The following is a 14,827-nucleotide window of genomic DNA, read 5'->3' as shown; positions in this document are numbered from 1 at the left end:
TAACACATATGGCAAGTGCTGTATATGAATAGTAAGATGTTTTGAAATGGAATAAAGGATGTCTGACCTTTTACAAGGAGCTTACAACATGTCATTGGCTGATTTAAATGATCACCTTATAAACAGTGAATAATATTTAAAAAAAAGAAATCTCATTAAAGATGAAGAAGAATATGGATGTCTGGGCATTTACGGGGCTGACGACCATCATAGGCTGATTTTGATCACTTTACACACGTGTAACATTCACCAATTCTACCCATTATTGACAACCAAACTACTCAAATTCTTGGAAATTCTATATATATGAATCAATTTTGAAACATTGTTCTTGAATCTTTGATGAAATGGACACACTCAAAATGTTATAATAAATCTTTTGTTGTTGATGTATTTATAGACGAAGAAGTTTATTGAAATGTAAACGTGGAAGTCTGAACCTTTGTAGAGTTGTCCTTAATAATTTACTTTGTCTAAGACGTAATACTTAAAAAAACATAGTGCTTTAACAAGTAAAACCCCAAGAAATACCGATTTATTTTATGGCTAACGAACAACGAATAAATATATTTTACGTTATGGGATACTCCATTCAATTGAACACATAAAATAGGTCGTAAATTTTTAAATGGATATCTCCCATAAACTCTTATACAGGATTTTGCAGGAAAGATATCGATACTTAAAAATATGTAAAGAAGGCAATCGATTTTTTCTTCAATTTATACATTTTTTTACTCATCCTGAAGGCAGGATAATCGAAAACTTATAACTTATTTTTTTCTTTCAACTCAAGTAAAATTTTACGGTATTATTTTTTAAAATCTCAACATGGATGAAGAAAAATAAGTAAGTCTGAGCATTTACGAAGCTTACGACCGTCAAAGGCTAATTTAATTGATCACACTTGTAACATTCACCAATCTTACCTATGTTTGATAACTTCACCATTAAAATTCATGGAACTTCGTGATATATTGATCAAACTCAAAACACAGTGTTTTACATCACCAGAACTTCTCTAGAGACATCTATGGTGGGATGAGGGAAGCTTGTTAATAAGCAGAACTCTTTCATTTGTATGTGAGGTCCGAATACTGGATTATAATCCTGGGTTATGCTTGAGAAACGCTAGAAAATATGCTTTTCATTTTTTATTTAAGATTATTCATACGTCTTTTTGCGGTATATTCTATATATTTATATATATATATATATATATATATATATATATATATATATATATATATATATATATATATATATATATATATATATATATATATATATATATATATATATATATATATATACATATATATATAAACATATATATATATACATATATATAACTAACTAACTAACTAACCATCACGCCGCTTCCCCGCAGGGGTAGGCAGAGAGAATAGAGCGCCACACCACTCTGTCCTTGCAAACATTCTTCGCCTCTTCCACGTTCATGCATCTCCTCATACATACCCGCCGATTGTTACGACTCCTAACCTGACCACTTTCAAGTATTTGGCATACCTGATCGTGCCATGTTTTTCTCGGTCTTCCTCTGCTTCTTTTCCCGCTAACATTCGCCTCATAAATTTGTTTTACCGTTCTTTCCTCACTCATTCGTTCTACATGTCCAAACCATCTCAACACACCTTTCTTAATTTATATATATATATATATATATATATATATATATATATATATATATATATATATATATATATATATATATATATATATATATATATATATATACATATACATATATATATATATATATATATATATATATATATATATATATATATATATATATATATATATATATATATATATATATATATATATATATATATATATATATATATATATATATATATATATATATATATATATATATATATATATATATATATATATATATATATATATATATATATATATATATATATATATATATATATATTATCTTTCTCATGCCAAACTTCATGCTTCAGTTTCATATATAAGGATTGGTACCATGACTCCGCTTTATACTGGCAATTTTGCTTCTGCTGATAGGTTTTTATTAGTTTTATTACCAGGATGGTGTGCATGGTATACCTTTCATACATTCATTTCATTCAAACCCTTATCCGCACCCCAATGATGCGTAGGGCACTGCATCATATAAACACAGTGTTATCTTGATCATTATCACATGAAGGAAAGGTCATCAGCACTCCGCTCCAGGTACCAGTCTAGGGTAATATTAAATAAATTTTAACGACTGAGGTGAGTCATCTATGAACTGGCGCGAGAAACTCGTTGAAGAGAGACTTTTTAAAAAAAAAAACATTAAGTATTTATTTTTTGTTCTTACTCAAAATAGTCTTAATATGTTTTCCGACGATTTGATAACTTAATTTAAATCTTAATTTAAAGTCTACAACATTTTCGACATCTCAACATAGATGAACTCTTCTTCTAAACCTTATCTGCACCCGATGATGCATAGGGCACTGCATCATATAAACACAGTGTTATCTTAATCGTTAATGCATGAAGGAAAGGTGATCAGCCCTCCGCTTCAGGTATCAGTCCAGGGAAATATTGAATAAACATTTCAGTAAAAATATCACTTACATATATCAGACTCCCCTGGGAATCGAACCCGGAACGGTAGCCAAGCGTGCTAATCATGACACCACGGAGGTGAAGCTTTCATCCAGTATTCATAATATCAACAAATGACGTTGGTTAAATAATGATTTAACTACTTAATTGATTTGAGATTTTCATATCATTATCGAACTGCGATTATAAAATAAATATACGAGTTGCCATTCCCGCGGGCCAATAGATGTTCAATTGAATTAATTCCAATATACACAGAGACCAAGTGAGCGTGAATTTCTGTAGGCTGAATTTCCCAATACGACACGTGGAATTTCATTACGTTTAATGGAAAACCACACCAGAAAAGCCCCTAAATTTGAGGTTAGGCAGAGAAATTAAGGTTTTTATGAAGGATTTAAGTTAAACGTTGCAATAAAATATATAAAACTTCATAAATACATAAATACATACAACTTATAATTTATATTTGAAGCACTAACTTTGTGATTTTCCATTTGAAAATTAAAATGTAACTTTGTTTTGAAATCACTATTTCATTATAACTTAATTATAATGTCTATCGGTTTCGAAGCTAACCGCTTCATTATCAAGACTGATTAATACAGTATTAATCAGTCTCGATAAAGAAGCGGCTAGCTTTGAAACTGGTAAACATTATAATTAAGTTATAATAAAATATTTATAGTGATTTTAAAACAAAGTTACATTTTATTTATTAGACTTACAACATACTTTAAAAACTCTTAGAGAACGTTTTATGTATAAACAGAAGTATATTTTAATTTATTAATGTGTATAAGAAAGTATGCTACAGTCATTTTACTGGATTTACATAAATATATAAAATAAAATTTGGCATAAATATATAAAAAATAAAGCCAGTCAAACGTGTTTTTTTAAGTTTTTCAATTTTTAAATGGAATTGATATTAGTACTAGAACCACAAATAAAACATCAACTAGAGATTAAAACCATAATTTGGTTTGTCATTTTATGATAGAAGAAAGTGACCAAGTGCATTTTTTTACACAAACTTGATTATTGACTATTTGGTATCTTACTTCATATTGTCCAGAAAAATCCCAAAGCACTTACTAACTTTTTATTGTCCTGAAAAAAATCCCAATGGATTTTAAACTTGGATGTATAATATATTGACTTGTTAAAAATGACTAACTGCATTGATGTTTACTTTTTTGCCAAGTAAAAGTGACTTAAATGGCCCTCTGAACATTTTACGTGTTGTAAGTTGGTCACTTTCTCCTGTACGACTACGATATATTTTTGTTTTTATTACATATGCAAATACATAATTTTCTTATTTTTATGGTTAAACGACACGTTACGTAAATAAAAATATTTTTGTATGGTGGGTTCGAAACTCGAAAACTCGGAAACTTTGATTTAGAGTTCGCAATAGCAACCACAGGACCACAATTTGATTTTTCGTCACTTTGGAACTAAAAAAATGAAAAAAAATGAAATATTTAAAATCAGGTTTTCAGGCATTTTTTAGTTTGTAAAAATAATCCAGGGTTTAGATATTGCACATATGCAAAAGAGATTTCTGATAAATAAAAACTTGATTACTTAAATACAGATGGCTCTTTTAAGCGCATATATACTCGTACAGCGTCATGAGATAAATGATATTTAATATGTAGGAGTTCCAAAAATTTGAGTGGTTTGACAACACAATAGTGAATGTTGATCGTTCGTAGAGTGATCAATTAACCAGCCTATGACAGGTCATAAGCCCTGTGAATTCCCAGACATCCATATTCTTTTCCATGTAAGTTGAGATGTCAAAAATGTATAGTTATATTCCTTCACCGAGTTTTCCCGTGCAGAGGACACATTTATTTGCATTTATTTATGAAACAGGGGTTATTAATTGCCCAAGAAGTTATTTATAAAAGCGAGAAATTTTCCTAACAAAAGAACTTCTTAACCTTCAAATTTTCCTTCAAAAAAAGTAATGTGTCAAGATTTTGAAACGCCTTGCTACAGCGACCTTTTCTTATATCAAGCATTTTCAGTCATTTTCAGCGAATTCAGTTTTTCAGTCTTCAGGTATTGTGCTTTGGAGCGCTGAAAATGGTATATTCAATAAGATCGCGTACCAATTTGTATTCAATTTTAGTCTCGCCCTTCAATTTGAAAAGACGTAATCCTTTGGAAAATGCTGTATGGGATTCGAATAAGAAGTGAATCGATGGAATTATGCATGGGAAATTATACGCTGTATGGAGTTCAAATTTTCTTACGTTTACTCGTAAACCAATGAATACAATTATGGTAAAATATTTTGTATTCCATCTTATCTTATCCTTACAATACGTGTATTTTTCCGTATGTGGATAGATCTGAAATAGATCATATTTTTAATTTATTGTAATAAAAAGTGAAATATCTGTGTTTTTATTATTCACACGAATATTTCAATTTCATACTATTTCTGTGAACTTTCACAAAGTCACAAAGTTAGTGCTTTAAATAGAACTTTTAACAAAATTCATTTAATTATAATGAATTATAATGTCATCCTGTTATGGCTACTCATAATATTTTATTTACAAAATTATTTTTATAAATCTGTATTTCTAAACTAAGAGCTATTTTTACATTGCAACATGTCGACACAGATGAATAAGGATATAAAATTGTGGGTATTTACAGGGCTAACGACCTGTCATAGGCTAGTTAAGTAATCAGTTTAAACATATCGCTCACTCCTTTCAAGAACGTCATAAATCAAAAAAACTTCATTTCTCAGGAGAACGTTTTTAAAGTTTTAAAATATAATACAATATTTCAAAAATAAATATCAAGCCACTTATCGAACTTTTTAATGTGCAACAGATCTTTTAAGCTAAAACCTGAAGGTTTTTTCTCCATTTGAAAAAAATTTAGTATATTTACAAAAATAATTAAACAAAACCTTTTCTTCAAAATGCAAAAACCACACTTTTTGCCCTGTAGCGGGTAAATATTAAGTGAAAAATATGACACTTTTGCTGGGAAAAAGTACATTTTCTGGGCATTCTGAAAACATGCACAACTGAAAATTGACGATTTTTTATTTATGACGTTCTTGAAAAGAGTGAGCGATATGTGACAGTGACCAATTCTACCCATGATTGACAACCACACTACTCCAATTTTTTAAACATTAAGTATTTGGACAAACTTAAAATGTTGTAAATAAATTATCTGGTCAAATTATAAGCTTAATAATAAAAATGAAAATGGTATTTTCTGGCGTTTCTCATGTGTGTGATTATAATCCAGGATTCGGATCTCACATACTAATATAAGAGTTTCTGCTTAATAAAAAGCTTCTTTACATCTCACCAATAGATGTCTCTAGTGAAGTTCTAGTGATTCAAGAACAAGGTTTCTAAATTGGTTCATATATAAAGAACTTCCAAGAATTTGAGTAGTGTGGTTGTCAATAATGGGTAGAATTGGTGAATGTTACATGTGTGTAAAGTTATCACTTAAACCAGCCTATGACGGTCGTCAGCCCCATAAATGCCCAGGTTTCCATATTCTTCTTCATCTTTGATGAGATATCAAAAAATAATTTTGAAGAAGAAAGACCGAGAAAAACGTGGCACGATCAGGTATGCCAAATACTTGAAAATGGTCAGGTTTGGAGTCGTCCTCATACATACCCGCCGAACAATCGGCGGGTATGTTTGCAAACACAGAGTAGTGTGGCGTTCTATTCTCTCTGCCTAGCCCTGTGGCGAAGCGGCGTGATAGTTAGTTTTTTAAAGTGAAACCTCTAATTAAAATCTTATTTATTTTATTTTATTTTTGTAATATAAGTATAAGTGATAATAAATAATATAATATAATAAATATAAGTGATTTATTCACTGCAATATTTATTCAATACTACCATGGACTGGTACCTGAAGCGCAGGCCTGATCACCTTTCCTTCATGTGTAAACGATCAAGATAGCACTGAGTTTTTATGACACAGTGCCCTATGCATCATTGGGGTGCGGATAAGGGTTTTATTATTTTTATTTATATTATGTTATTTTCGTTAAATATTCTATTGGTATTCCAATAAAATGAAAAAAGATAATTCGCAAATTATTTAACGTTTAAACCAGAATAACCCTAATTATTTTAATATCCTGAAGTAAGCAAGTAATTCCTCTATGCCGAGTGTAGCGTATGCCATATCCGTAGGGGAGGAAGTTAGCTTCCGGTCGATTCATTGCACCCGGGATGCAAATCATCCCTTCCTCGTCCGTTTTGTAAATTATCGAGTTATGAATGACAATACTTTGATTTTCCGTTCTCTGATTGATTTTGACTGATTTGAGTTTAAATAACATTTATTTATCTATATGAACCCAGTTGGAAATATAATCAGAGGACAATTTAAGAAAATTTGACTTTAGCGTGACCAAGTATTCAGTACAACATTTTGAGTGTGTCCAAATACTTGTTCACAAAATCTAGATTATCTCCGATTACAGGAGTTATTTTCATATTATTTTTTGAGATCTTATCAAAGATGAAGAACAATATGAAAGTCTGGCAATTCACTAAATAATTATTTAATTTTTAATAAAAAGCTTCTTTTCATCTCATCAATAGATGTCTCTAGTGCAGTTCTAGTGTTTCAAGAATAATTTTTCAAAATTGGTTCATATGTATAGAACCAAGAATTTGAGAATCGTGGCTGTCAATAATGAGTAGAATTGGTGAATGTTACACGTGTGTAAATTGATCACTTAAACCAGCCTATGACGGTCGTCAGCCCTGTAAATGCCCAGACTTCCATATTCTTCTTCATCTTTGATGAGATGTCAAAAAACATGTGAAGTATTCAGTGCTTTATAGTAACCTTCTTTTAATCATTCACTTTGTGGAAAATGACTTAAATACTACTTCTTGACTACAGGTTTCGTAAAACCGTTCCATCATCAGGTTAAGTGTAGTCTACAATTGATGGAATGATTATCGTAAAGTAGTGTTTTTAAGTAGTATTACAAAGTAAATGATGAATGATAAGGAGAGTGTTATATTACCATATCACAAATTTAACGATGCTTTTTATATGCAAAATAAACTTGAAAGTTTTCAGGTCAGAAGTTGGAATAATTAGTGATCTTTTCACTCCAACATTTATTTAATATTACCCTGGACTGGTACCTCGAGAGGAGGATTGATCACCTTTCTTTCATGTGTTAATTAATGATCAAGATAACACTGCGTTTATATGATGCAGTGCCATTGAACCATTGGGATGCAGATAAGGGTTTGAAGAGATAGAATAATAAGAGGAGATGCATGAATATGGAAATGGTGGAAAGATTGTTTGCAAATACAGGTTGGCAAAGCTCTCTATTTTTTCTGCCTAAGCGGCGTGATGGTAAGTTAGTTAGTCCAGTACCCTATGCATTCTTGGGTGCTTATAAAGGTTAGAGTAGTGTTCCGCAAAGTGTGTGCCACGGCACACTGGTGTACGGTGATGATTACTTGGTGTGCCGCGGAAAAAGTCTAGTTTTGTAAGGATAACACAGCTTTATCAACAATTGCTCAAAATTTTGATTGCCTGTGCTCAGTTCAGCAGGCTCACATTTCGCATTAAACATAATATGTTATATCGCTCAAAAATCGTCAATTTTCAGTTGTGCATGTTTTCGGAATGCCAAGAAAATATACTATATCTCAGCAAAAGCGGCATATTTTTAAACAAAATATTTGCCCGCTACAGGGCAGAAAGTGATGTTTTTGCATTTTGAAGAAAATATATTGTTTAGTTATTATTTTAAATATACTTTACGTTTTTAAAATGGTAGAAAAACCTTCAAGTTTTACCTAAAAAGATCTGTTGCACAGTGAAATTTTAAATAAGTGGCTTGATTTTTAGTACACTCCATTAAATTCACGATCTCATGAAAAAATCAAGTTTTTCGAAATATGAAGTTGTTGAAAAGAGTGAGCGATATATGTTATGCATAAAATTAATTTTAATAATAAATCAATTTTAGATAAACTTTGTTTTTTCTGTGGTGTAACTCCAAAATTTCTTGATTTGGCAGATGTACCTTGAATAACAAAAGTTTGCGAAACACTGGGTTAGAGAATAGTTTTTTTGTTGTATTTTTAATTCCATATAACGTTAAAAAAAATCATTTTCCATCCCTCCCACCCTGGATGGCCCATTGATTGTAACAGTTGTGATTACGCCCCCCAGCAAGCAAATATTTCAGATTGTAATAGCGGAAGTGCGTCCTGAAGGGAAGAGGAAACAAGATGGCGGCGGCGCCGGAAATGGCATCCACCGCACAGCTTGATGGAGGCTGCTGATCCGAGAACAATTTGCTAAAGCGTTTCTAGCGTTAATTTATCAAGTGTGTTGTACGAGTGGTTATGTAACGAAAAATGTTTGGTGTCAATATTTTTATTGATTACATGAATTCTGGATTCAATCCTTTCAGGGCTATATATCGAGATATATTATTGACGTCTTAATAAAGATGAAGTATGTTTTTACGCAATAGTTGTAGTATGCTAGTTTTTCATACTTAGAATTATTTGAAATTAATTTTTTTCTTAGTAAATACCACTATTTCTTAAAATCTATTGTAACGCGTATTTTGATGCATTGCACATCATTTTTAAACAAAAAAAAAACATTTTTAAACCGAGAAAAACATGGCACGATCAGGTATGCCAAATACTTGAAAGTGGTCAGGTAAGGAGTCGTAACAATCGGCGGGTATGTATGAGGAGATGCATGAACGTGGAAGAGGCTAAGAATGTTTGCAAGGACAGAGTGGTGTGGCGCTCTATTCTCTCTGCCTACCCCTGCGGGGAAGCGGCGTGAAACACGTGTCACAGTACATAGATTCTAAAAAAGTGGCATTTACTAAGAAAAACTTAAATTAAACATGGATAGATTTTACCATATCGCGACTGCCGAATTAATTAATTTATTATTTTTTTTTAAATATCAATATTGTTAAAATTTAAAGCATTTACTTTGTGGTTAGTCATTTTTACTTATTTTTTTTTTTACAAAAATGTTAATAAAAGTAGTACATAACCACTCACCGAGATTTTTATGTCTACCGGTTTCGAGACGTACCCGTCTCTTCATCAGGACAATCACTAACTGACTAATCACTAAAGTTTATTTTATTAGCAGAATTATAAGAATGACTTAAAATAAAAAAAAATTAATAAAAATTTTGACATCTCTACATAGATGAAGAAGAATACAGAAAGTATTTTCAGGGCATAAGACCTGTCATAGGTTGGTTAAGAGATCATTTGGCAAAAGTATAACATTCACCATTCTACCCATGATTGAAAACCCCGCTTTTTAAATTTTTGTAACGAAATTCCTAAATGTAACATAAATCTCATAACGCTTTAATTTTGAGTTCATTGTAGCCAACTGTGGTCAGTTTGAGAAAGCTTTTATTTACCAGAAACCCTTTTTTTTACATGTATGCGAGATCCTTACCGGATTATTTAAGATACTGGGAAACACCTGAAAATGTAATTTTATACTTTTTTGCTAAGCCTTAAACTTTACCAGATTATTTTATTTTTCTTCGTCTATGTCAAGATGTCATAGTATAAAAATTTCTCCTACTTTGAGAAACCCAGATTATTGAAAAACGATTTGGAAACAAACAAAATTGTTATATATTTTTATTATGATTGTGAATAAGTATGGCGTACTAAAGCAGATATTTCTAAAATTAAACAAGATTGAAATAAACGACAATATTAAACCCTTTTGAATTATTTCGTAGGAAGTGTTTTTATTAGCAGAATTATTGGATTTTTTATAAAAATTATTTAGTTTTATTTTTAGCAGAATTATTGCAGTAAATTGTTAAAATTATTTGAAATTACTTAATTGTTTAAAAGCAAAATTGTTTTTGGAATAATTTGAAATTAGAAAACTTTATTTTTAGCAGAATTATGGCGACGATTTATTTAATTTATTTAAAAGTACTAGATTGTTTATAAGCAATATTATTTTAAGATTTATTTGAAATTAGATAACCTTATTTTTAACAGAATTATTGCAACGATTTATTTAATTTATTTGATAATAGTAAATTGTTGTAAAGCAGAATTATTTTGCAGCATTATTTGAAGTCAAAGAAATTACATTATTATGAATCAGTGTGGTATACCAATGTTGATGTTTCTAAAATCAAACAAGGGTGAAAATACCACAATATTCAACCCTCATTGCATTATTTTAAATGAATATTCGTAATCCATGGATAATTTATAATAGAGTTTAGAGGGCTTTAGATTCTCTGCTTTATGGAGGGCTTCCCATAGACCTCATAACCGCAGAATATCAAATTAATTTGATTGTAGCCAATTGAAAAAGTTTTAATGCACAACGTACTTGATTTGCGGTTTTTCACCGCAAATTGATTTTACGACCAATATTATTTTTAAGTAGGTACTTTATGAAATTCGAGGTCTGTTAAAAAATTCCATATTCTAAAATATGAGTAGTGTAATTGTCAATAATGGGTAGAATTGGTGAATGCTACACGTGTGTAAAGTGATCACTTAAACAAGCCTATGACGGTCGTCAACCCCGTAAATGCCCAGACATCCATATTCTTCTTCATCTTTGATGAGATACCAAAAAATAATACTTTATGTTTCTGTGGTTAACTGTTATTGGCTTGTTTAATGCATATTCTTTCAATGTTTTGTTTTACATATCGCTCACTCCTTTCAAGAACGTCATAAATCAAAAATCGTTAATTTTCAGTTTTGCATGTTTTTGGAATGCTCAGAAAATGTACTATATCCCAGCAAAAGAGGCATATTTTTAACATAATATTTACCAGCTACAGGGCAGAAGCATTTTGCATTTTGAAGGAAAGGTATTGTTTAATTATTTTTTTAAATAAACTGAATATTTTTCAAATGGAGAAAAATATTCAGATTTTACATAAAAAGATCTATTGCACACTAAAAAGTTCAAGAAGTGGCTTGATATTTACAACATTTTGAGTGTGTCTAAATAATTGTTCGCAAAATCTGTATTATCTCCAATTACAGGAGTTTTTTTTGATATCTCATCATCTCATCTGTTTCATCTTTGATGAGATGTCAATATATATATGTATGTATGTATATATATATATATATATATATATGTATATATATATATATATATATATATATATATATATATATATATATATATATATATATATATATATATATATATATATATATATATATATATATATATATGTATGTATATATATACATACATATATATATATGTATATATATATATATATATATATATATATATATATATATATATATATATATATATATATATATATATATATATATATATATATATATATATATATATATATATATATATATATATATATATATATATATATATATATATATATATATATATATATATATATTAACACATATATTTATATAAAGATATATAAATACATGGCATGATATAAATTTTTAATAAATTGTGCTATATTTTTAAACTTTAAAAACGTTTTTCTGAAAATTCAAGTTTTTATTTTATTTATGACGTTCTTGAAAGGAGTGAGCGATATGTATATGGATGGATATCTTTTAGATTTTTTTGGGGGTTAATTTTTTTCAGCCTTAATATTTTGTTTAGTAGTTTATAAGCAATTAATAAATTATTTGAAAAACAGTTTTGTAATTTTGTATGTTGCTGTTGTTAACGAAAAAAATATTATATTTACAAAATATACGTCGCTCAAGTTTCCGAACTCTTATTACGACTTGTTCCGCGGTTTGCTGAATCCGTTTCAGTGGCGGGAAGCTCACAAAGTTCACACAAAGAACACAGCTTGTGCTTTGACTGCCTTTATGAGTATTATATTTAGTATTACGAGTACGTCCGGTGGGCGCGTTCCTATAGCAACAGGTGGGCGCTCTCACAACTCGCCGGATCTGACTTCTGAACGAACGCTGTAAATTAAACGATCAATGATATTCACAACGTTTTCAGTGCGCCTGAAAACGTGATTTAAAAAAAATTTAGCTTATAATTTTACTTTTTTATTTATGTAATAAAATTACATTTTTTAATACAATTTGATACAATTTCTATAAATTTATACATATCGCTCATTCCTTTCAACAACGTCATAGATAAAAAAAATTGATTTTCAGGAGAACGTTTTTGAAGTTTAAAAATATAATACAATTTATTAAAAATAAATATCAAGCCACTTACTGAACTTTTTACTGTGCAACAGATTTTTTTAGGTAAAACCTGAAGGTTTTTTCACCATTTGAAAATATAAAGTGCATTAAAAAAATAATTAAACAATACCTTTTCTTCAAAATGCAAAAACAACACTTTCAGCCCTGTAGCGGGTAAATATTAAGTAAAAAATATGCCACTTTTGCTGGGATATAGTACATTTTTTGGACATTCCGAAAACATGCACAACTGAAAAATGACGATTTTTGATATATGACGTTCTGGAAAGGAGTGAGCGATATGGCAAACTTATACTTTTAGTTTTGCTGTCTCTCCAAAAAAGAGACTGAGCTCTTGTGCTTGGAGAGGGACTTACACTTAAAGCTTATTGTTTTATTTGATTATGTCATTTAATTTACAACATTTTGAGTGTGTCTAAATACTTGTTTATAAATCAGGGTTTTCTACACTAATGAGTAATTTTAGATTTAAAAAAAATCTGAATAATGTGTATATGGTATTTACAGGGCGTATGACTTAGGCGTATTTTCTATCATATGCTGGTGTGATGTCCCTTTACACATATGCAGCGTTCACAATTCCACCCATGATTGACAACTACACTACTCAAAATTTTGAAACTCCTAGAAATTTTTTCGTGACATCATATGACCTGCGATTGATCATATAACTAAGGGGTTCCAAAAAAAGGTAAAGTGATCACGAAACCAGCCTATGACAGGTTTTAAACCTTGTCAATACGCAGACTTCCTTACAGTTATTCTTTTTTTTTAAGATCTCAAAATATAATAACTCATAAGTTGAGAAAATATAGATTTGTGAACAAGTATTAAGATACACTCTAAATGTCGTAAATAAAACTAACTGACTGAATTATAACCTGCGTAAAAAAATAATACTCAAGTTTTCGGGCGTTTCCCAGTGTATGAAAATAATCTTCGAATTTTGCGTATGAATTAAAGGGTCTCTGCCATATAAAAGCTTTCTTTATTCCTACATAGTTGGCTGTTGTGAACTTATATGAACTGAGTCATAAGACTGATAGTTATTTTTTTGTAGTACATGCTTGCTTACTTTTTACTTTTTCATCTTTTTTATGTTTTTAAGTTTTTAATTTTATTTAAAAAAAATGTTTTCAAATAGTCAAGTATTTTTTGTATTTTATATTAACATTATTATTTCTAGTTCTACTTACAATACCTTTACCCTCATTCCCTTTACTATGACCTAAATTATATTGTATACCCACACACAGGCCATGCCTTTGTGGGATCTTTTTTTGTATTTATATTTATATTTTTCTCATATTTTTTTTTGTATTTGAATTTATGTCATGTAATGCAAAAGAATTTAATATAAAGAAAAAAATATAAATCAAGGAGTTTCCTATCCTTACTATCCTGTATGCAGAAAAGCCTCTAAAAATAGAGGCTTTAAGGTTTATTCCTTTAAAAAATATTATATTATTTACCATTTAGTTACATTAAGAGTAGTGTGGTTTTCATGTGTAAAACGGGGATTGAAAGTCCTTACATAGCTGTGTCTTGTCTCTTTTGATATCGAGAAATATCCAATCTAATGTGACACCGTTCTTAGATCAAAATGGACCAGTGATGGTTTTCCCTCGGGCACAGAGATGCGGTGCAATCAAATAAAAGCATCGTAATGATTCGCTAAGCTTCAGTTTTATCTGTATTCGGTAACAAAATGAGATTGAATGAGTCCGTGGTCCGTTTTTAAACCCGCATGACCTGCTTTCAGCTATCCCCCGTCTGTGCAAGTACCACTTTGGGCGGGCAGCTATAAATACGCTAACTCACATGTCAAAATGAACGACGCCGACGCCGACGTTGCCAGTTAAATCAAGCACCCAGAAGAATAAAACAACTCTATATATTAAAATAAAACTTTGGTTTAAAATCACTGTAGATAATTTA

At 29.9% G+C, this 14,827-nt stretch overlaps 1 protein-coding gene across 1 annotated transcript in view; it reads right to left on the bottom strand.

Moving 5' to 3' along the window:
- Positions 1-14,827, bottom strand: part of LOC148300306 (uncharacterized) — a gene marked incomplete at its 3' end in the record, with an annotated part of 112,956 nt that overhangs the window by 68,321 nt on the left and 29,808 nt on the right. The gene's annotated exons all lie outside the window — the stretch shown is intronic.

This window comes from Brachycentrus maculatus, unplaced genomic scaffold (genome assembly GCF_059751285.1).
Source record: "Brachycentrus maculatus isolate JH-2025_06_01 unplaced genomic scaffold, ASM5975128v1 h1tg000753l, whole genome shotgun sequence".
In the NCBI taxonomy this organism is placed as follows: domain Eukaryota; kingdom Metazoa; phylum Arthropoda; class Insecta; order Trichoptera; family Brachycentridae; genus Brachycentrus; species Brachycentrus maculatus.
The sequence above is the reverse complement of the archived record's forward strand: the minus strand, read 5'-3'. Positions and strand labels throughout refer to the sequence as shown.